Source organism: Anabrus simplex, chromosome 6 (genome assembly GCF_040414725.1).
Source record: "Anabrus simplex isolate iqAnaSimp1 chromosome 6, ASM4041472v1, whole genome shotgun sequence".
NCBI lineage: Eukaryota > Metazoa > Arthropoda > Insecta > Orthoptera > Tettigoniidae > Anabrus > Anabrus simplex.
In genome coordinates, this window is record NC_090270.1 from 130328327 (window position 1) to 130348604 (window position 20278).

At 42.8% G+C, this 20278-nt stretch overlaps 1 protein-coding gene across 2 annotated transcripts in view; it reads right to left on the reverse strand.

Annotated features, from left to right (window-relative positions):
- Nucleotides 1-12896, reverse strand: part of Pde9 (phosphodiesterase 9) — a 1237973-nt gene extending 1225077 nt beyond the window's left edge. The window contains exon 1 of one of the 2 annotated variants that reach the window (XM_068228340.1): nucleotides 12794-12896. The gene's annotated coding sequence lies outside the window, so the exon portion shown is untranslated. The remainder of the gene's footprint in view (nucleotides 1-12793) is intronic. The other variant, XM_068228339.1, reaches the window with a different exon arrangement.
- Between the last annotated feature and the right edge of the window lie 7382 nt (nucleotides 12897-20278).

The following is a 20278-nucleotide window of genomic DNA, read 5'->3' on the forward strand; positions in this document are numbered from 1 at the left end:
AGTCTCTCTTGTAGATCTTTATTCAGTGGTACAGACAGACATCAGCCTTCGTTTCCTGCAGAATGCTTCTTTTGTTATAGCAATTCTAGTTTTTATCTTTGAGCAGTAAGCCGACACATCTTTAGTAACATAGCTTCATTGTATTTAAACTGTCCACCTAGCCGATTTCATCATCTTCCAATATAACAGCAATATTTTCCTGTTTTCCTCCTATGATTATACTTTTTATCTTTTTTATTTCTTTTTAATTCCATATTGTTAAGGATTTTTTTGCTAGGGGCTTTACGTCGCACCGACACAGATAGGTCTTATGACGACGATGGGATAGGAAAGGCCTAGGAGTTGGAAGGAAGCGGCCGTGGCCTTAATTAAGGTACAGCCCCAGCATTTTCCTGGTGTGAAAATGGGAAACCACGGAAAACCATCTTCAGGGCTGCCGATAGTGGGATTCGAACCTACTATCTCCCGGATGCAAGCTCACAGCCGCGCGCATCTACGCGCAGTTAAGGAATTTTAACATCTGTGTGACTTGCTTTCTACTTTCCGTTAGGATTATCATGTCATCCGCGAATGTTATGTACTATATTTTAACTCCTAAGCATACCCCTCTCCTTCCATGAAAAAATGATTTAATACAGTAATTTCCTCTAAATAAATATTGAAGAGAGCGTGTGACAGGCAGCACACGTATCAAAGTCCAATCCCTTCTGTTATATCCTCAACAATTTTCACTCTTCCATTCTAGTTTGAATATAAGCATTTCATTAATTTTCTCTTTCCAATCAATTCCCAATCAATTTCAAGTATCAGCATTTCTTTTTACACTATCAAGTTTCTTCTCTAAATCTATGAATGTTGCATTTTCGCCATGTATCGTCCGCCTATAACTAACTCTCAGTAGTCCATCCTCATGTGGGTCGAGACGGTAGAAAAAAACATACACGGTGTCCCCTGCCTGTCATAAGAGACGGCTAAGAGGGAATCCAGGGACCCCTGGGACTCTTAACTCAGTCCCGTCATTGTTTCCACTTACTTGTTCAGGCTCCTCACTTTCATTTATCCTTCCGACCTCCCTTCGCCAACTCTTGTTCTTTTCCGACCCCGAAGTATTAGGTTTATGAGGCCTAGGGAGTGTTTCATTTTCACGTCCTTTGTGGCCTTGGTTTTCTTTGATAGATACCGTGCCCTTAATTAAAGTACAGCCCCAGCATTTGCCTGGTGTGAAAATGGGAAACCACGGAAAACCATCTTCAGGGCTGCCGACAGTGGGATACGAACCCAGTATCTCCCGAATTAAAGCTCAAAGCCGCGTGCCTCTAACCGCACGACCATCTCGTACGGTCCAGTAGTACTGTAAGCCGTAGTGTTAAGCATTGGAAATACATAAGTTGTGTATACAATTTTATACGATAATGTTGGATTTAGAATATTAAACTAGTAGTATTTCTTGTAATACATTTTTCCGTGAAATTGCTTGTTGTACTCCAATTGTTGTTGTTGGGTAGTTAGGTTTTAAGTTTACTTTATTATCACTTGTAGTTTTAAGCTAGTATGAAGTTTAACCTACAGTAGTGTTTATTATTACATTACTGTAAGTGACAATTGCCACCGGGATATTTCCTATTTGCAATGTATTTGTTAATAATAATAATAATAATAATAATAATAATAATAATAATAATAATAATAATAATGTCAGTGCGTCGCAAAGCAGAATTGTAAGAAAAAAGTTCTACATATTCTTTCCATCGTTTTAGTACCTCCTGAGGTTCACTTATTATTCGTCATTCGCTTTACTATGTCATATTTAACATTGCCACCTTTTTCTTAGGATCCTAGTTCGATAACCTCTTTTTGCATCATATCATATTTGCCGTCTTTTTTGATTTTTTATTTCACTGCATTTTTTCTTATCTCATTCTTTCTTTGTCGGTCTCTCTCAGCAAATCATTACTCTAATTTTCTGTATATTTTTTCTTCTTCCGTATCCACCGATTTCCACTTCCCCCTCTCTTCCATTTTATTCAACATTTCCTGCGTTATCCATTCCTTTCTAGAAGTTGTTGTTTCTTTAATTTTCTTTTGCTGCTTCTTTTATACTATTCTTGGTGTTCTCCCATTTCTCAATCATTTCGGTAGTTTCCTATTTTGTTTGCAAAAGTTCGCTGAAATGGATTTCAAATTATTCTGCTTTTGCATCTTTCTTTAGCTTTTCTCTGTTTATTATCTCCCTTTTGCTTGCTTTCTACGTTTCCTTTAACTTTAGATACATCTTGCCTACGACTAGGCTAAGACCAGAGCAGGTGTCTGCTCCAAGATTAACTCCTGGTACTTTTCAATCTATTCCTGTATCGTTGAGGATTCAGAAAGTATTTCTCAATTAATTCTTAATATACAAGTATATCTCTTCTCTTTATTATTTTCAAACAAAGCATTTCCTACTACCGTACCAATTCTTTTACAGATGTCTACCATCCTCTGTCCTTGCTGGATCCTAAATCAAATTTCCCCCTACTATGAATATTGAATTTTCACGACCGCATTGTAATCGAAACAGACTTTCAACGTATTAGGTCGTGTTACGTACATATAGTACGTGTTGAAGAGATGTTAAGTACAGAACAAAAATGGCCAGCCGGACACCAGTGGGATGTTGTGGGTTCGGATCCCATTGGTGTCCGGCTGGCCATTTTTGTTCTGTACTTAACATCTCTTCAACACGTACTATATGTACGTAACACGACCTAATACGTTGAAAGTCTGTTTCGATTTCCCCCTACTATTTTCCCATCTCTTCTTTACACACAACTGCATTCCAGTCTTCTTATACTGTTGTAGATGTATTTCTATTTTCTAGCTCTTCTGTCTGTTCATAACAGTTCTCCACTTCGTCCGTTTGCTGACTGGAATACATGTACACTAGGTACACTCCCGATTAACCGACCTCCATTTATCCGATATTTGTTTTATCCGACACAAATCGCAAATTGTGGAAAATTTTACTAAGTGAGAAATCGGAGATGAATTCTGACAACGAAGCAATTAGCTCGTAAAACATTTACAGTATGTTTGCCTTCGCTGAAACAATCACTGGATGTACAGTGCAAAAGATGAAGACCTCAGTCAGTGGTTTGCCCTTGGAAGACTGAAAACGTAGCTGAAGAAGATGGTGCAGAAATTCCACACAAATTAAGTTTTCAAAACCCTTGAAGCAGTATTGAAATATGTTTAGTAACAACTATAAACCTCCACCACTGAAGCGTTATTTCTACAGAGAATATCGGACATCACGACATGGAAAAGATAGCCGGAATTTTTTAAAAAAAATTTAAATCTGTATCAGTATCCTTTTATGCTCAAATGTTTCATGTTATTGTACATTGCATGAAATATTAATTGTATCTCAAAGCTAGTTGTTTTACGTCGCATCGACACAGATAGGTCTTATGGCGACGATGGGACAGGAAAGGGCTAGGAGTGAGAAGGAAGCGGCCGTGGCCTTAAATAAGGTACAGCCCCAGCATTTGCCTGGTGTGAAAATGGGAAACCACGGAAAACCATTTTCAGGGCTGCCGACAATGGGGTTCGAACCTACTATCTCCCAAATACTGGACACTGGCCGCACTTAAGCGACTGCAGATATCGAGCTCTGTGTATCTCAAAGCAATCACTACAATGTTTTTACATATTTCTCTTTTTTTATTATTATTATTATTTATTTTCCACTAATTGTAGTTACAATTTAGGGATGGTGAATGGAGAAAGGGCATAGCCCCATATACACAAAAGTGCCTCCATCACCACTTAAAATTATAATATACAAATATACAATTACATTCTACATGATGTTCTTATATACAGTTAAAATATTTACATAGGCATATTTACATACAATAATACTCACAAGACCTGTACAACATTCAAGTCATGACGACACACACACACACACACACACACACACACACACACACACACACACACACACACACAGAGAGTCTCTCTCTCTCTCTCTCTCTCTCTCTCTCTCTCTCTCTCTCTCTCTCTCTCTCTAGAAACCCCACATATTTTAGCTAGGCCGGCTCACTCATACACATTTACCGACATTCCCGCTAATGCGACGCCCCGCCGGCCCGTTTACGTCGGATAATCGAGGTTGCACTCTACATTTAAATTAACACCATACCTTTATTATTTCCTTTCCATCTCATCACAATGATCCTCTCACTGAAACATTCTACATAAGCAGCTTTATCTTTCAACCGCTTATTTATCAAGATTCCAACTCCATGCTTTCCACTACTTGTCTCCTCTCCTGAGCAGTGAAATCTGCATTCTCTTCTCTCTATTTCACCGCTTTTACAATCCGTATAACGGTAGAACTACTATTACCTAATATGTCCAGTTTATTTCTCCACATGTCCTATTTTACATTTTCAACTGTATCTGCTTGTAATGGGGTCAACTGATTCCATGCTTGCTTTAGCCCTTTCTCATCGTCGCCTAAGACCTATCTGTGTCGGTGCGACTTTAAAAAAAAATCCATGTGCCTATTCCAAGATTTTCTCTGTCTTCGTTTGTAGTTCTTCTCCTTTTATCTCTGTCCTCATTAAGGTTTTTCGCTTTGCTTTTCTTTGTAATCCCTTCCCAGAGATCCGCGTGAGGGGTAGTTTTTACCTCCGGAAATTTTGTAACATAGAACTCTATGTCATGAATTTCTGGAGAGTATAATCAGTTGCCTTCCTGATCGGCATGCTATTGACCAATTCGAGTTGGTTCTCCTGCCTTCGGAGATGATTGCTCATCCCCTGGACAAGCGAGTAGCCTCAGCCGCAATTTATCCGCTAGTGTTTATTTGGCAAGGACTGTCCTGTATTTCCCTATCAGTCAGTGGGACGCGCCGTGTGGGGGTTGAGGTCTTATAGAGCGTTAAGTCCAGCCCTACTCAGTTCAGAGCCAAATCTCCACGCAAGCTGACCAGGTTATTCGGACTGTTGACTCCTTGTAAAACATTTACGTTAGCAAACAGGTGGTACATGATACAATCAAAAACAGAATAGGATCTGTTAAAATATATAAAATACACAATACGTGATGCTTCAACCTCAAAACGTTTAACAACTCATTCCAGTGCAGCATAAAAGTTTTTATGGGACTTAAAAATTCACGAACACTTCAAAAACACACGTTTTTCTGAAAAGGAATATCATTTTACAATTGGCTTTATGTCGCACTGACACAGACAGCTTTTTGGCATAAATGTAAACTCGTGTCCTCATCCCGAGGTGGTGCAGCTCTTTTCAGGCACACCCCCATTGGAGGTGAGCTGCATGTACCATTTCAACCACATACCAGCTCTCCTGCCATTCGTAAATTTTGACAGTACCGGGAAACGAACCCGGGCCCCCGAGGACGGCAGCTAATAACACTAACCGTTACGCTGCGGAGGCGGACTTTTTGGCATAGATGGGACAGGAAAGGGCTAGGAGTGGGAAAGAGGCAGCCGTGGCCTTATATACGATACACTCCCAGCGTTTGCGTGGTGTGAAAATGAGAAACCACGGAAAACCATACTTAGGGCTGCCGAAAGTGGAGTTCGAATGCAACCTCACAACTGCGCGCCCCTAACCGCTTGGCCAACTTGCTAGGTAAAAGGAACATAAATAAAATTATAAATTGTATACATAAATTATACGGCGGCACCAGCACTGATAAATAACGCAAGAAATCTTCTTGAGACCACTAATGCCGATCAAAATAATCCTGGTAATGATGTAAACCAGGAATCTCAGTACGGACGTAAATTCTTCTTCTTTTTTGCTAGTGGCTTTACGTCGCACCGACACATATGTCTTATGGCGACGATGGGATAGGAAAGGGCTAGGAGTGGGAAGGATGCGACCGTGACCTTAATTAAGGTACAGCCCCAGAATTTGCCTGGTGTGAAAATGGGAAACGACGAAAACCTTTTTCAGGGCTGCCGACAGTGGGATTCGAACCCAACATCTCCCGGATGCAAACTCACAGCTACGCGCTTCTAACCGCACGGGCAAATTGCCCGGTACGTAGTTTCTAAACCGTGCAAAATTACGCTGTAAAACTTGAAGTATCTCTTAAAGGAATGTAATAAACTTAAAGAAACAATAAAATAAGTCCAGCACAGAATGGTTATGTTACTTTCAGGCCCCGCCTTCTATATATTAAAGAACAGGGCAAAAAATATTATATTACGAGAAACTTGACCGCGGTTCTCCTGAACGAGAGACCACTCCGTTCTTGTGTCAGGAAGTTAGCGGGGTACATGTTCAATTTTAGCGCTTAGAACAAGTTCATCTCGACTATTAGAATGCAAAAACTGAGATGAAGAATATGAGTAAACGGGGAAGTATTTTTATATTTGTGGTTTTCGTCCTTAAGGGCATTTGACCATTAACAAAGTACAATGATTAAGATGTTACAGCAAACGAGAAAAACAATTTGATAACAAGGTAAAAAATATATTAGAATGACAGGAAGGGCCTAGAAAAGTGAGAAAGAAAAGAAAAAACTCACTTGAAATAAACATTCCTGTTTCTTTAAATATTTACATCAGTTTTCTTCGGTTATTTTACTCTTCCACTGTACACACCTACAGTAGATATCCGGTTACTAGTAACAGCTGATACGTGTTGCAACGGGAACCCGATGGTGCACAAAAGTTTCGAACAATTCTGTGCGATAAGATGAAATGAAATGGCGAATGGCCTTTAGTGCCCGGAGTGTCCGAGGACAAGTTCGGCTCGCCAGGTGCAGGTCTTTTGATTTGACACCCGTAGGCGACCTGCTTGTCATGATGAAGATGGCACAAACACCCAGCCCCCGTGCCAGCGAAATTAACCAATGATGGTTAAAATTCCCGACCCTGCCGGGAATCGAACCGGGACCTCTGTGACCAAAGGCCAGCACGCTAAGCATTTAGCTATGGAGCCGGATAAGATATAGCCTAGTTCTATTGCACTCGAAGATGAGATGGTTCACATCTCCTGTTTTTCTTGTACTACGCGGGTATTGTGTTGATTGGAGGACTCCAATCCTGTTGAGGAGGGCAGCATGGTTGAACCTCATCCGGATGATTGTGGTCACTTGGCCTCTGGTCCATCTGACGTCTTGAAACCATGTTTTTTTTAAAAATGTGCTTTCTACGTCGCACCGACACAGAGAGATCTCATGGCGACGATGGGATATGAAAGGGCTATGAGTGGGAAGGAAGCGGCCGTGACTTAATTAGGGTACAGCCTGGTATGAAAATTATTGTGCATTTAGTCCGACACTCCTTGGCTGAATGGTCAGTGTTGAGACCTTTGCTTCAGAAGGTCCCGCGTTCGAGTTCCAGCCGGGTTGGAGATTTTAATCACGTCTGATTAATTCTTCTGGCTCGGGGGCTGGATGATTATGTTTCCTATGCTTCTTCATGTTCAGACAACACACCACACCACACTACACTACCAACCACCACAGAAACACGCAATAGTGAGTATATCCCTCGAAAGGGTTGGCGTCAAGAAGGGCATCCGGCAGTTAAACAGGGACAAATCCAAATGTGTGACACAGTTCGCACACACGACCGCACAGGTGTGGGAAGAAGAGGTAGAAGAAAATATTTTTGTGCATTTAGGGCAAATTGTTTCGTGGTAAGTGATAAATGTAGCCGACGATCATTGTCCCAAAAATTTGGATACAACATGGGAAATCAACCATACGAATCGACGTAAAGGGTATTTACTGAAATAATGTTTTTTACGTCTCACTAGCTACTTTTACGGTTTCCGGAGAGCCGAGGTGCCGGAATATTTTCCCGCAGGAGTTCTTTTACGTGCCAGTATATCTACCGATACGAGGCTGACGTTTTTAAGCACCTTGAAATACTACCGGACTGAGCCAGGATCGAACCTACCAATTAGGTTCAAAAGGCCAGCGCCTCAAACGTCTGAGCCACTCAGCCCGGTATTTACTAAAAGAACGAAAAGTGGAAATCATTTCTTTAGCTATGTGCTACGTGCTTAACATTGGTTTTCGGCAACGAGGTGATAAAGAAAGAAGCCTTCCCGTCCTTAATTAAAATGAAGCCCCAGCATTAGTCTGGAGCGAAAGTGGGGAAACCCATAAAACCATATTCAGGTCTGTTGACGGTGGGGTTCGTTAGAAACTTCATCTTCCGAACGCAAGCTCACAACTTACGACTCATACCGCGTAGCTAACTCGTGCAGTAAAGAGTACGGTGTTTGATAACAGGCACTCTCTTTCGCCTTTGTGTCTCCCCACATCAGACCGAAATGATAACCAATAGAAACTTCAGTGATGCTACAAATCACGCTATTAGCCTACGTCAAACTCACTGGCACAATCAGTTCGTCCATCAGTTTTCAAGACAGCAACCTCGAGCTTGACTTAAGTCCTGTCATTTTAAGGGTTTGTTATAAAAAAATTCCGTGTCGTTATTTTTCAACAGGTAAAGAACTCTTGCAAGACAAAATTCAGACACCCAGACATCGCAATTTTTCTTGTTTACTTCTGACCTCACAGTCAATCAATCAATACTGATCTGCATTTAGGGCAGTCGCCCAGGTGGCAGATTCCCTATCTGTTGTTTTCCTAGCCTTTTCTTAAATGATGCAAAGAAATTGGAAATGTATTGAACATCTCCGGGCATTTAGGGCAGTCGCCCAGGTGGCAGATTCCCTATCTGTTGTTTTCCTAGCCTTTTCTTAAATGATGCAAAGAAATTGGAAATGTATTGAACATCTCCCTTGGTAAGTTATTCCAGTCCCTAACTCCCCTTCCTATAAATGAATATTTACCCCAATTTGTCCTCTTGTATTCCAACTTAACCTTCATACTGTGATCTTTCCTACTTTTAAAGACGCCACTCAAACTTATTCGTCTACTAATATCAGTCCACGCCATTTCTCCGCTGACAGCTCGGAACATACCACTCAGTCGAGCAGCTCGTCTCCTTTCTCCCAGCGCTTCCCAGCTCAAACTTTGCAACATTTTTGTAACCCTACCCTTTTGTCGGAAATCACCCAGAACAAATCGAGTTGCTTTTCTTTGGATTTTTCCAGTTCTTGAATCAAGTAATCCTGGTGAGGGTCCCATACACTGGAACCATACTCTAGTTGGGGTCTCACTAGAGACTTATAAGCCCTTTCCTTTATATCCTTACTACAACCCCTCAACACCCTCATAACCATGTGCAGAGATCTGTATCTTTATTAACAGTATTAACTTACCTAGACATAAAAAGGATTTCTTTCTTTCTTTCTTTCTTTCTTTCTTTCTTAATCCATTTACTCGCCGCGTTTGGTTTCTCCTTCGGACTAAGCAAGGGATCCCACCATTACCGCCTCAAGGGCAGTGTCCTGGAGCGTGAGACTTTGGGTCGGGGGATACAACTGGGAAGTAGGACAGTACCGCGCCCAGGAGGCCTCACCTGCTATGCTGAACAGGGGCCTTGTAGGGGCGATAGGAAGATTGGAAGGGATAGAAAAGGAAGAAAGAAGGAAGCGGCCGTGGCCTTAAGTTAGGTACAATCCCGGCATTTGCCTGGAGAAGAAGTGATAAATCACCGAAAACCACTTCGAGAACGGCTGAGGTGGGAATCAACCCCCCCACCCCCCACCCTCTAGTCAGTTGACCTCCCAAGGCTGAGTAGACCCCGCTCCAGCCCTCGTAGCACTTTTCAAAATTTCGTTGCAGAGCCGGGAATCAAACCAGCGCCTCCTGGAGGTGGCAGCTAATCACATTAACCAGTACACGACAGAGACGAACTAACGAGGATTTCGTTTTTAAATATTTTATAGTCATTTCCCTTCTTCATCAGGATTTCTCTTCTTCCGAGAGGTCGGTTTCCTTCATCTTCAGTTAATGTTATAAGGAGCTGATTATCTTGCCATTTTGTCACTTTTCTAGCCGCCGCCCCCTTCCTCCACCACCAAAGTATAAACAGATACCAATTAAAAATACGAACAACTTAAGCTATCTCATCTCATCGGGAACAAAATAAGAATGTTATTGGTTTTATGCCCCCACTAATTACTGTTAAGGTTTTGCGTGCCGAAATTTTGTCACACAGAAGCTCTAACGTGCCGGTAAATCAACCGATATGAGGTTAACATATTTGAGCACCTTCAAGAAACACTGGACTGAACCGGGAACGAACCCAGGGCCAACGCTGTACCGTCCGAGCTACTCAGCTCGGCTGCGGAAAATAAAAGTGTCTACGGTTGCCGACCATGGTCAAATGGGTTTTAAAGCTCTCGACATTTAACAAAAAAGTGAGCTCGGCATTTTGTTTTCTGTCTGCGAAGTCTGGGCAATCCACAAGGAAAATCTCTTTATACCACGGGGATTCTTCCATATGGCATCATAAATGTGATTACACGTGAACATTATTATCATTATCCAGTAGAGAATATCAAGTGGACCAGGGCAATGCACTGGAGGCTCAAGTCTTCTTCTTCTTCTTCTTCTTCTTCTTCTTCTTCTTCTTCTTCTTCTTCTGTTTACCCTCCAGGTTCGGTTTTTCCCTCGGACTCAGCGCTTCAAGGGCAGTGTCCTGGAGCTTCAGACTCTGGGTCAGGGGATACAACTGGGGAGGATGACCAGTACCTCGCCCAGGCGGTCTCACCTGTTATGTTGAACAGAGGCTTTGTGGGGGGGATGGGAAGATGGAAGGGATAGACAAGGAAGAGGGTAGGAAGCGGCCGTGTCCTTAAGTTAGGTACCATCCCGGCATTTGCCTGGAGGAGAAGTGGGAAACCACGAAAAACCACTTCCAGGATGGCTGAGGTGGGAATCGAACCCACCTCTACTCAGTTGACCTCCCGAGGCTGAGTGGACCCCGTTCCGGCCCTCGCACCACTTTTCAAATTTCGTGGCAGAGCCGGGAATGGAACCATGGCCTCCGGGGGGTGGCAGCTAATCACACTAACCACTACACCACAGAGGCGGACGGGGCTCAAGTCAATAATGTTAAAATATATTAATATATATAAATCGCATTTGTATCGGTATTATAAGTATACTTCTTTGCGTGCAATGAATATACTGCATTCGGAAACTTCACTTGAGAAGGCTCCCGGCGAATTTTACTAACTTCTCATAGTCATGAACCGATAAACAAACCCAAATCTTAGCGTTAGGAACTTCGTACGTTCGCTTATTGATAGTCCTTTTCAGTAACAACTATGAAGGAGTCGACGCCAGTAGTCGGCAGTAGTGCGCATCTTTGCAGATTCGACACAGAGCATAACTTAGAAACTTTCCTAGTATCGAGTATTTCGAGCCATACCAGGAGTTTTCTTTAGGTACCTGCTGGACAGACAAGAACACGACGTCAAGACTGCAGAAATGCTTAGCTTGCCTGAGGGGGCACTGGGATGACACATACTGGTCTAGACAACGTATTTATGTCGCGGAAGCCTTGTCTGTCAAACAAACTTGACTGTAAAAGGATTCGACGCGGACGCTTCCCTAGTTGTTGGCAATGGCATTTTAATCGGAAGTAGGATGAATTGTTGATAACTCGCACTCAGTTATCAAAGAGAATGATATAAAACGAGTTCATTAATAATGCCTCCTAGGAAGAAAAATAGCACGTACAAACAACAGCTTGTGTTCTAATGAGAAACAAAAATACATTGTACGCAGGGATAGGTTTTCAAAGACAATAAAGGAAAACTGACAGATATAAATCAGCAAAGTCCGAATTAGAACAAAAATCCCATATAACGTAAGTTTCTTTTTCGATTTAAAAATCTCGCTGGAGAGAACGAAGGTATGTTATAGAGATATTCATTGATTAGTATTATTAGCTGGTTTCGAAAAGAAGAGAATGGGACCTTACGAATCGATTCAAAATGGATGTCGCGTAAACTGACAAAGTATTTTTCTTTTTTTTTTTCTTTTTTTTGCTAGTTGCTTTACGTCGCACCGACACAGATAGGTCTTATGGCGACGATGGGACAGGAAAGGCCTAGGAGTGGGAAGGAAGCGGCCGTGGCCTCAATTAAAGTACAGCCCCAGCATTTGCCTGGTGTGAAAATGGGAAACCACGGAAAACCAAAACTGGCAAAGTATATGCTACTTACTGTATGTTGGGGGATTCGCCCAGAACACCCTAATTATATCATTAACAGGATTATACAGATCTTTCCTCACTGCTGGTATTATAAACCTCAAATAAAAATAGAGTTAAATTCTCTTCTAACCATAAAGTGGTTGATAAGAGTTTTATAATACTGTAATTAAAATTTTATAAACATCTACTTTTTGAGATATATTGACAAGTTGAAACGAAAGAGCATTCAACACATAAGGTGACACGGAATTTAACTTGTAGGTGAAAACTGTTGTGGTTATGCACGTCGACACATTAATAAACACATGGGACAGGTAATTTATGCAAGCTAAACATCTTACTTATTCTGATGCAAAGCACCACAGGAGGCAGTTTTGACACCTGTTGCAGTGAACCGAAACACGAGTTCATTCAAAACAGAAGGCAACAGAACAGGGAGAAAGATAAAAACAAAACACGCTATCGGAAAAAATACACATGTTACGCGGTATTAAAACCGGACTGGTCATTTAAAACGACAGCGAACAGGCAATAAACAACAGCCACTCAATTCAGTTGGATACATACTGCACGCACTTTGTGGCACCTGATAAGCGGGCTACATTCCAGAAATAGGGCAACGCACTTCCGCTGAAACATATTACCAACCTGTTTCATGCAGTGCCGTATCCTACCCACCTGTTGATCGGCGAGACGCGACCGGCCCAGCTTGCAACGCTGCCCATGTGGCGCTCTGTCACCCGCCAACTAACACTGTCTGGAGCTGACTGAAGCGCCTGATGATCCCGCCGCCACACAACTACCAGTCCTGGCCGCGTGGAGCGCTGCAGGTCCTCAGTGTACATCATCATCGTGCTCCCTATTGATCGCTGAGTCTGACTCTTCAACTCAACTCAACTTTACTCAACTGGGCTGACGATCACCTGTCCCTCTCGGAGTAAGAATGCTACCATTATTACATGCTTCCATAGACACATGACGCTTAGCGGTCTGTCAGTTGACACAAGTGAGAGCCAGCACGCGACATTGGATTAACTTGTTTATTAGCACGTTAGTACGTCAAACTACAGGTGGCTTAGAAAAGTGGGCGGGATTAAGACGATTGTAACAGTACGACTTTGCTGAAGCATCTAGGGAGTCCAATAACATAATAATTCCGAGTGAATACTGGCAAATACGGAGGCGATTGGAAATCATATTATCTGGTAAATTCTGAAACAGGACATTGCAAGATCCGGGTTTTCTCTTCACAGCCATTCCCTGACATTTAGTCAGTCTGGACCAGTTTTTCTAACATAGCGGAACTTCTGCTGTACCTATCTGATATTATTGGCGTGTCACTAGAGAAAATATATTAATTCATTAGATATAATTCACTGTAATGGAGTTTCAGAATTCTCTAAAATTGTTTATTACTCGTATTTCTATAAATTATAACTTGACAGGCAATTTAACTCCTGAAGTATCATCAACGTTGTTTCCTGATATTAGAAGCAAAGTAAAAAAGGATATCAATATGATAGGAATGTATGCAATATATTTCTTCTCTCTGCAGCTGTTAGGGCCGAGTGAAGTGTCTTCAGTCGATAAGGTCTCGGGTTTTTAGAATAAAATAAATAAATAAATAAATAAATAAACAAATTTGAATAAGTAGATTAACAAAAGGTGCACGCGTACCTATACCTAGGTGTCTGATATAATTCGAATCAGATGTCTGAAGTAGTTTGGCTAAAATTTGCAAAACGTAGACTATTACATTAATCCTTAAATAGAAAAGTGAGTGGAAAATTATCATTGGATGGACCTTGACTTCGCTGGAGATCAAGTACTGTAACTCCAGGTTTACAGGAAATGAGACGATCTGAAGATTAAGATCTGGACAGCTCATGCCAAGGTCTTGTAGTCGAAGCTTAAAAAAAAAAAAAAAAAAAAAAAAAACCAAGCAGTTGATTTGCGATCACAGCCACGTGATTTCTAGTTTTGCTTGGATTCCAAACCAGAGAGATGAAAAAATAGCGTGTGACCTCCGGAGAGACCTGGTGCAAGTCTTTCAATGACGCCTTATGGGTGACCTGCGCAACTGTGATGAAGGCGCCCTACCTATGATGAATTTTAATGCTGAAGACGACACACACACACACATTCGTCAAACTGTCGGAACTAACCAATGAAAATTAAAATCCTTGACCCGGCTGGGAATCGAACCCGGTTCCTCTTGGACAAAGGCCCCCATGAAAAAACAACTTAGCCACAGAGCCGGAAACCAAACGGATGTGATATTTAATTTAAAAGAAATAACATTTATTACCCGGAAATCGAACCATTGCAAACTTGGTGAGTAGCCAGTGGTCGTGCCACTCGGCTGTTATATACACGAGAAGTAACTTTTAGGTCTTAAATGGCCATGATTATAATTGTTGTGTATACTTGTGCACACTTTGAATAGCGTACTTAAAGGAATGTTTATTAACATGTGCGATATGTCGATATTTATGTACAGGATACATTCAACTGACAGTGGATGGGTGCGCAACACGCTTTGATCACCGGCACCGACGTGTCGTAAGAACAATTAGGAAGTATGGGATGTTCGAAGAGGACATGTTGGTGTCGGTGCTTAAATCCGTCAATACCACAGGTAACCCACAGAAGTACTGTAATACCCAATTTGACGTAGGAAAATTGCCAGATAGGACATTAGTTCCTGTCTTAATTCTCCATAATTTGATGTGGTCTTTTACGCCCTGATTTTGTATTCGCCGCGTATGTTGACTGAAAACTGTCGTTGCCTTTCTTAATTTTTTAAAAGTTGCTTTACGTCGCACCGACACAGATAGGTCTTATTGCGTCAATGGGACAGGAAAGTTACAGTATTTGACTGGTGTAAAAATGGGAAACCACCGAAAACCATCTTCAAGGTTGCCGACAGTGGGGTTCGAACCCATTATATCCCGAATACTGGATACAGGCCTCACTTAAGCGACTGCAGTTATCGAGCTCTGTACTATTATTTCTAAGATGGATTTGACACCCAGGAAGAAATCGGCTGTTGTAGTTCTGCATGAAAACACCGCATTGACACAAACAAAGATAGATTACAGAAAGGTGTCCAGCGAGTCTTAGTGCTGTCAATAATATAATTAAAATGACGGAAACTAGCTCGAGTAGTTCTAAGAAGAAGAAATGATCCACAAGCCATAGAAAAAGATCCACCTCATTAGAAACAGTAAGATTGATTCCAGAAATACTCCTTGGACTTGCAGAAGGACCTTGCAGCAGTTTGTATTGAAATACACGGAAATCTAGGAGTCCTGTAACGAAATATTTTTGTCACAAAAGTGAGTAAGAAACGATTGTGTTGGGTGAAAAAGTACAGAAAATTGAATGTTCAGAACTCCAGACATATAGGCTAAGTTACATCAGATGGTAAAATATTTAGCCAAGAAAATGCTGTGTGGGTGCTTTTCCTTATAAGGGTAAAAATGAAATGGCGAATGGCTTTTAGTGCCGAGAGTGTCCGAGGACAAGTTCGGCTTGCCAGATGAAGGTCTTTTGATTTGACACCCGTAGGCGACCTGCGCGTCGTGATGAAGATGAAATGATGATGAAGACGACACATACACCCAGCCCCCGTGTCGGCGGAATTAACCAATTACGGTTAAAAGTCCCGACCCTGCCGGGAATCGAACCCGGGGCCCCTGTGAACAAAGGCCAGCACGCTAACCATTTAGCCATGGAGCCGGACCTTATAAGGGTGTTGGTTCCTTTCCAGACGATGATGAACAGTGATAAATATATAGATATACTACAGACAAAGCGTTCCCAGGGCTGCAGAAATTATGTCATGTTTTCCAACGGGACAGTATCCGCTGTCCTGTTTCCAGGAAGGCTGTCAAAATGGACTGCTAGTTAATGTGTACCATGAAACTACAAAGTGGAGGTGCTCTCAGTGCACAAAAGGGTGCAGATAGAAGGTAACGTGCTGTGTATTATAACCAAATCGGGTATCTACCATATGCAGTAATATTAAAAAATATGCAATTAGTATTGTAAAGGATTGTGACTGTTTTGTTTTTTAAATTTGCTTTACGCCACACCGACACAGATAGATCTTAAGGCGACGATGGATATGAAAGGGCTGTGAGTGAGGGGGAAGCGACCAGGGGCCTAATTGAGGTACAAGTCCAGTAATTGCCGGCTGTGAAAATGGGAAACCACAGAAATTCGCATTTAGAGCTGCCGACAATATGACTGATTTACCCGGTAGTCTGCATATTCACCTATGTTTAAAAGCTGTTATTAAATTATTCTTCTATCTCCAGTAAGTGGTCATAAATAGCACTTTGTTACCAAAAGCAGAACCAATACGTACAATTGTTTACAATTTGCGCCGGGCTGAGTGGCTCAGACGGTTAGGCGCTGGCCTTCTGACCCCAACTTGGCAGGTTCGATCCTGGCTCAGTCCTGTGGTATTTGAAGGTGCTCAAATACGTCAGCCTCGTGTCGGTAGATTTACTGGCACGTAAAAGAACTCCTGCGGGACTAAATTCCGGCACCTCGGCGTCTCCGAAAACCGTAAAAGAGTAGTTAGTGGGACGTAAAACAAATAACATCATTATTATTATTTTACAATTTGCTTTACGGCGCACCTATACAGACAGGTCCTATGGGGACGATGGGATAGGAAAGGGCTAGGCGTGAGAAGGAAGCGACTGTGGCCTTAAGTAAGGTACAGCCCCAGCATTTACCTCGTGCGAAAATAGGAAACCACAGAAAACCATATTCAGGGCTGCCGACAGTGGGGTCCGAACTCATTATCCCCCAAATTAAAGCTCACAGCTGTGCGGCCAACTTTCTCTGTAAATACGTACAAAACATCTAAACATGTTTAAACTCAGGTGGAACGTAGAAAGAAATGGGAAGCCTCTCAGTTGGGGTCGTTTCTGTGAAGTAATAGTTATTTACGCAGCACCAACGGAAAGTGACATTACGAGTGAGATGTTGACGTCTGAGCCGCGGGCGAGGAATTTCGAAACAAATAAGGCAACTTACCACCTTTGTGGCTGTTGCGTACAATATTTTAATCGATACTTCGGTAATTGAAATGAAAATCCACAGCCATTCGACCGGGTCAGGAATGGAGTGAATGAAACCCCCATCTAGCGGTGAGGATAGGAATCGTGCCGGCTGCCAAACCCTGTCGCACTCCTCTGGGGCAATGGTTAATGAATGACAGATGAAATGATATTGGAGAGTGTTGTTGGAACGAAGTATGGCATGGGAAACCGGAGTATCCGAAAAAAGGCCTGTCCCGCCTCCGCTTTGTCCAGCACAAATCTCACATGGAGTGACCGCGATTTGAACCACGGAACCCAGCGGTGAGAGGCCAGCGCGCTGCCGCCTGAGCCACGGTAATCGATTTATTTTCAATGAAATCCATTTACCGTCCAGGGTTGGTTTTTTTCCCAGGACTCAGCGACGGATCCCAGCTGAAGGGCAGTGTCCTGGAGCGTGAGAAATTTGGTCGGGGATAAAACTGGGGAAGAGGACCAGTACCTCGACCAGGCAGCCTCACCTTTAATGCTGAACAGGGATTTTGTGGGGGATGGGAAGGCAAGGCAAGGATAGGCAAGGAAGAGGGAAGGAAATGACCGTAGCCTTAAGTTAGGTACCATCCCGGCTTTTGCCTCGAGAAGAAGTGGGAAACCACGGAAAGCAATTTCGAGGATGCCTGAGGAGGGAATCGAACCCCCTCTACTCAGTTGACCTCCCAAGGCTGGGTGGACCCCGTTCCAGCCTTCGTACCACTTTTCAAATTTAGTGGTAGACTCGGAAATTGAACGCGGGCTTCCGGGGTGTGGCAGCTAATCACACTAACCACTACACCACAGAGCGGGACTCCAGTCCTCGTATTACTTTCCGAATTTCGTGGCAGAGCCGGGAATTGAACCCGGGCCTCCGGGGTTGGCAGCTAATCACACTAACCACTGCACCACATAGGCGACTAATGAAATATTTTCATCATCATCATCATCTGTTTACCCTCCAGGTTCGGTTTTTCCCTCGGACTCAGCGAGGGATACCACCTCTACCGCCTCAAGGGCAGTGTCCTGGAGCTTCAGACTCTTGGTCGGGGGATACAACTGGGGAGTATGACCAGTACCTCGCCCAGGCGGCCTCACCTGCTATGCTGAACAGGGGCCTTGTGGAGGGATGGGAATATTGGAAGGGATAGGCAAGGAAGAGGGAAGGAAGCGGCCGTGGCCTTAAGTTAGGTACCATCCCGGCATTCGCCTGGAGGAGAAGTGGGAAACCACGGAAAACCACTTCCAGGATGGCTGAGGTGGGAATCGAACCCACCTCTACTCAGTTGACCTCCCGAGGCTGAGTGGACCCCGTTCCAGCCCTCGTACCACTTTTCAAAATTTCGTGGCAGAGCCGGGAATCGAACCCGGGCCTCCGGAGGTGGCAGCTAATCACGCTAACCACTACACCACAGAGGCGGACAATGAAATATTTTATTATACGTAATTCTGACACGGATCCACCCTTATCATCCATGTGTAACTCATGCAGTGGTTTCTTGTTGCAGTGTGTGTGTTGCTCTGAAAGATATGCGGTACGTGTACAGTGAATTATGTGGTAATAAACCATCAAAATTAATGTTATTTGAAGCATTAAGCAGTCCACTAAGCTACTGGAGTTCACCTGTCCAGAATTAATGAAGATAATACGAACTTCGTTATATACTGTGAAACATGTGATATTCATTTGTCGTAAATGACTAAGCTCGCCATGTGGTCATGGTCGTTAAGGCGTGAAGTCTATATAGTCTGACACCGTAGTGAGCCGATTCGAGTCCCGTTGGTCGAAAAATGTCACCATCAGAATGTTGGCCGGCAGAGTAGGAGAGACGGGGGTATACAATTTCTAATCACTAGGTTGCGTGCCAAAAGTCTGGATTAAATTCCAAACCTCTTCTCATATTGAGTGAGGACATATGGCGCTGTTGATGATTCGTCCCTCGCATGCGGACTTAATACCTTGAGCAGACTCCTTGGTGCTATTCGACAGGGGTAGGCTATGTGCTGGCACCGGATTTCACCCTCTCCCTTCCTACTATCATATGTCACGTCATCTCATTAACTTCTCTGATGAGGTTGAAGTCAGGTAGGGCATCCGGTCGTAAAAGCCCGCTCCGAAGATTCTTCTCATTTCACACCCGACCTCGTAGAGCAGGGCCTCTCGGGGTGCATGTACCAGTGCATTGCGCGGTGCACGATGCAAAAGACGACTTCTCTTGGTTGACCAGAGTGCAGAAACCCCTCTCCTCGATTTGGAACAATAGCGCTGTCTCTCTCTCCCCACGCCTGTCTCGCTCGCTCCGCCTGTCTCCCTCTTCCTCCCTTGCTCCGTAGCGCTCCAAATCTGAGCCGAGTTGAGCCTAGCTTAGCCGATTCGCCCCGAGACGGAGCACAGTGTGCCGAATCCCCGTTCTAGGTGGAAAAAATTAATAATGTCGTTAATAGTGCTGGGATCCTATTAAAAGTTGGCACTATACCGTTTTCGAGGTCGCTGAATTCATGTCTGGCATCGTCTAAAGTGTACGATGTTCGGGGGTAAATATATAGGGGTGAGGGGCAAGGGGAGGTTTGAAAAATGACCGAAAGCAACAAAAGAATCGTCCATTTACGGGAGTAAAAACACGATTTGGATATGTATGTTATAGTTTATAACAGTGGTAAACATACTATTTAAAACTGGATAAGATATGAATAACAATGAGAATTTCAGTCCAGTATTCTTGTTATACCTTATTTGAGGGAATAGACGAAGGCACTGTATGTAAGTTCTTCCAGATTGAAAAGTTATTTTAAATTGGTATTAAACATAGAACAAGGAAATATGAACAAAAAATAACATTTATTTTTTAAATATAAATATATTCGTCAAAACCATAAGAATATTTCTTTATAGCAAAATTTCATTTTCGACTCCTGTTAATGACGTAGTTCTAGTAAAACACACCTTACACACGAAAACAATTATATATGTTATTTCCATATAAAAAGTCAAGATTACACTCAGAAACATTTCATAAAAGACGTGAAAGGATCATATTACAGTATTTATAACTGTCTCATCAATCTCATCCCGTTCACA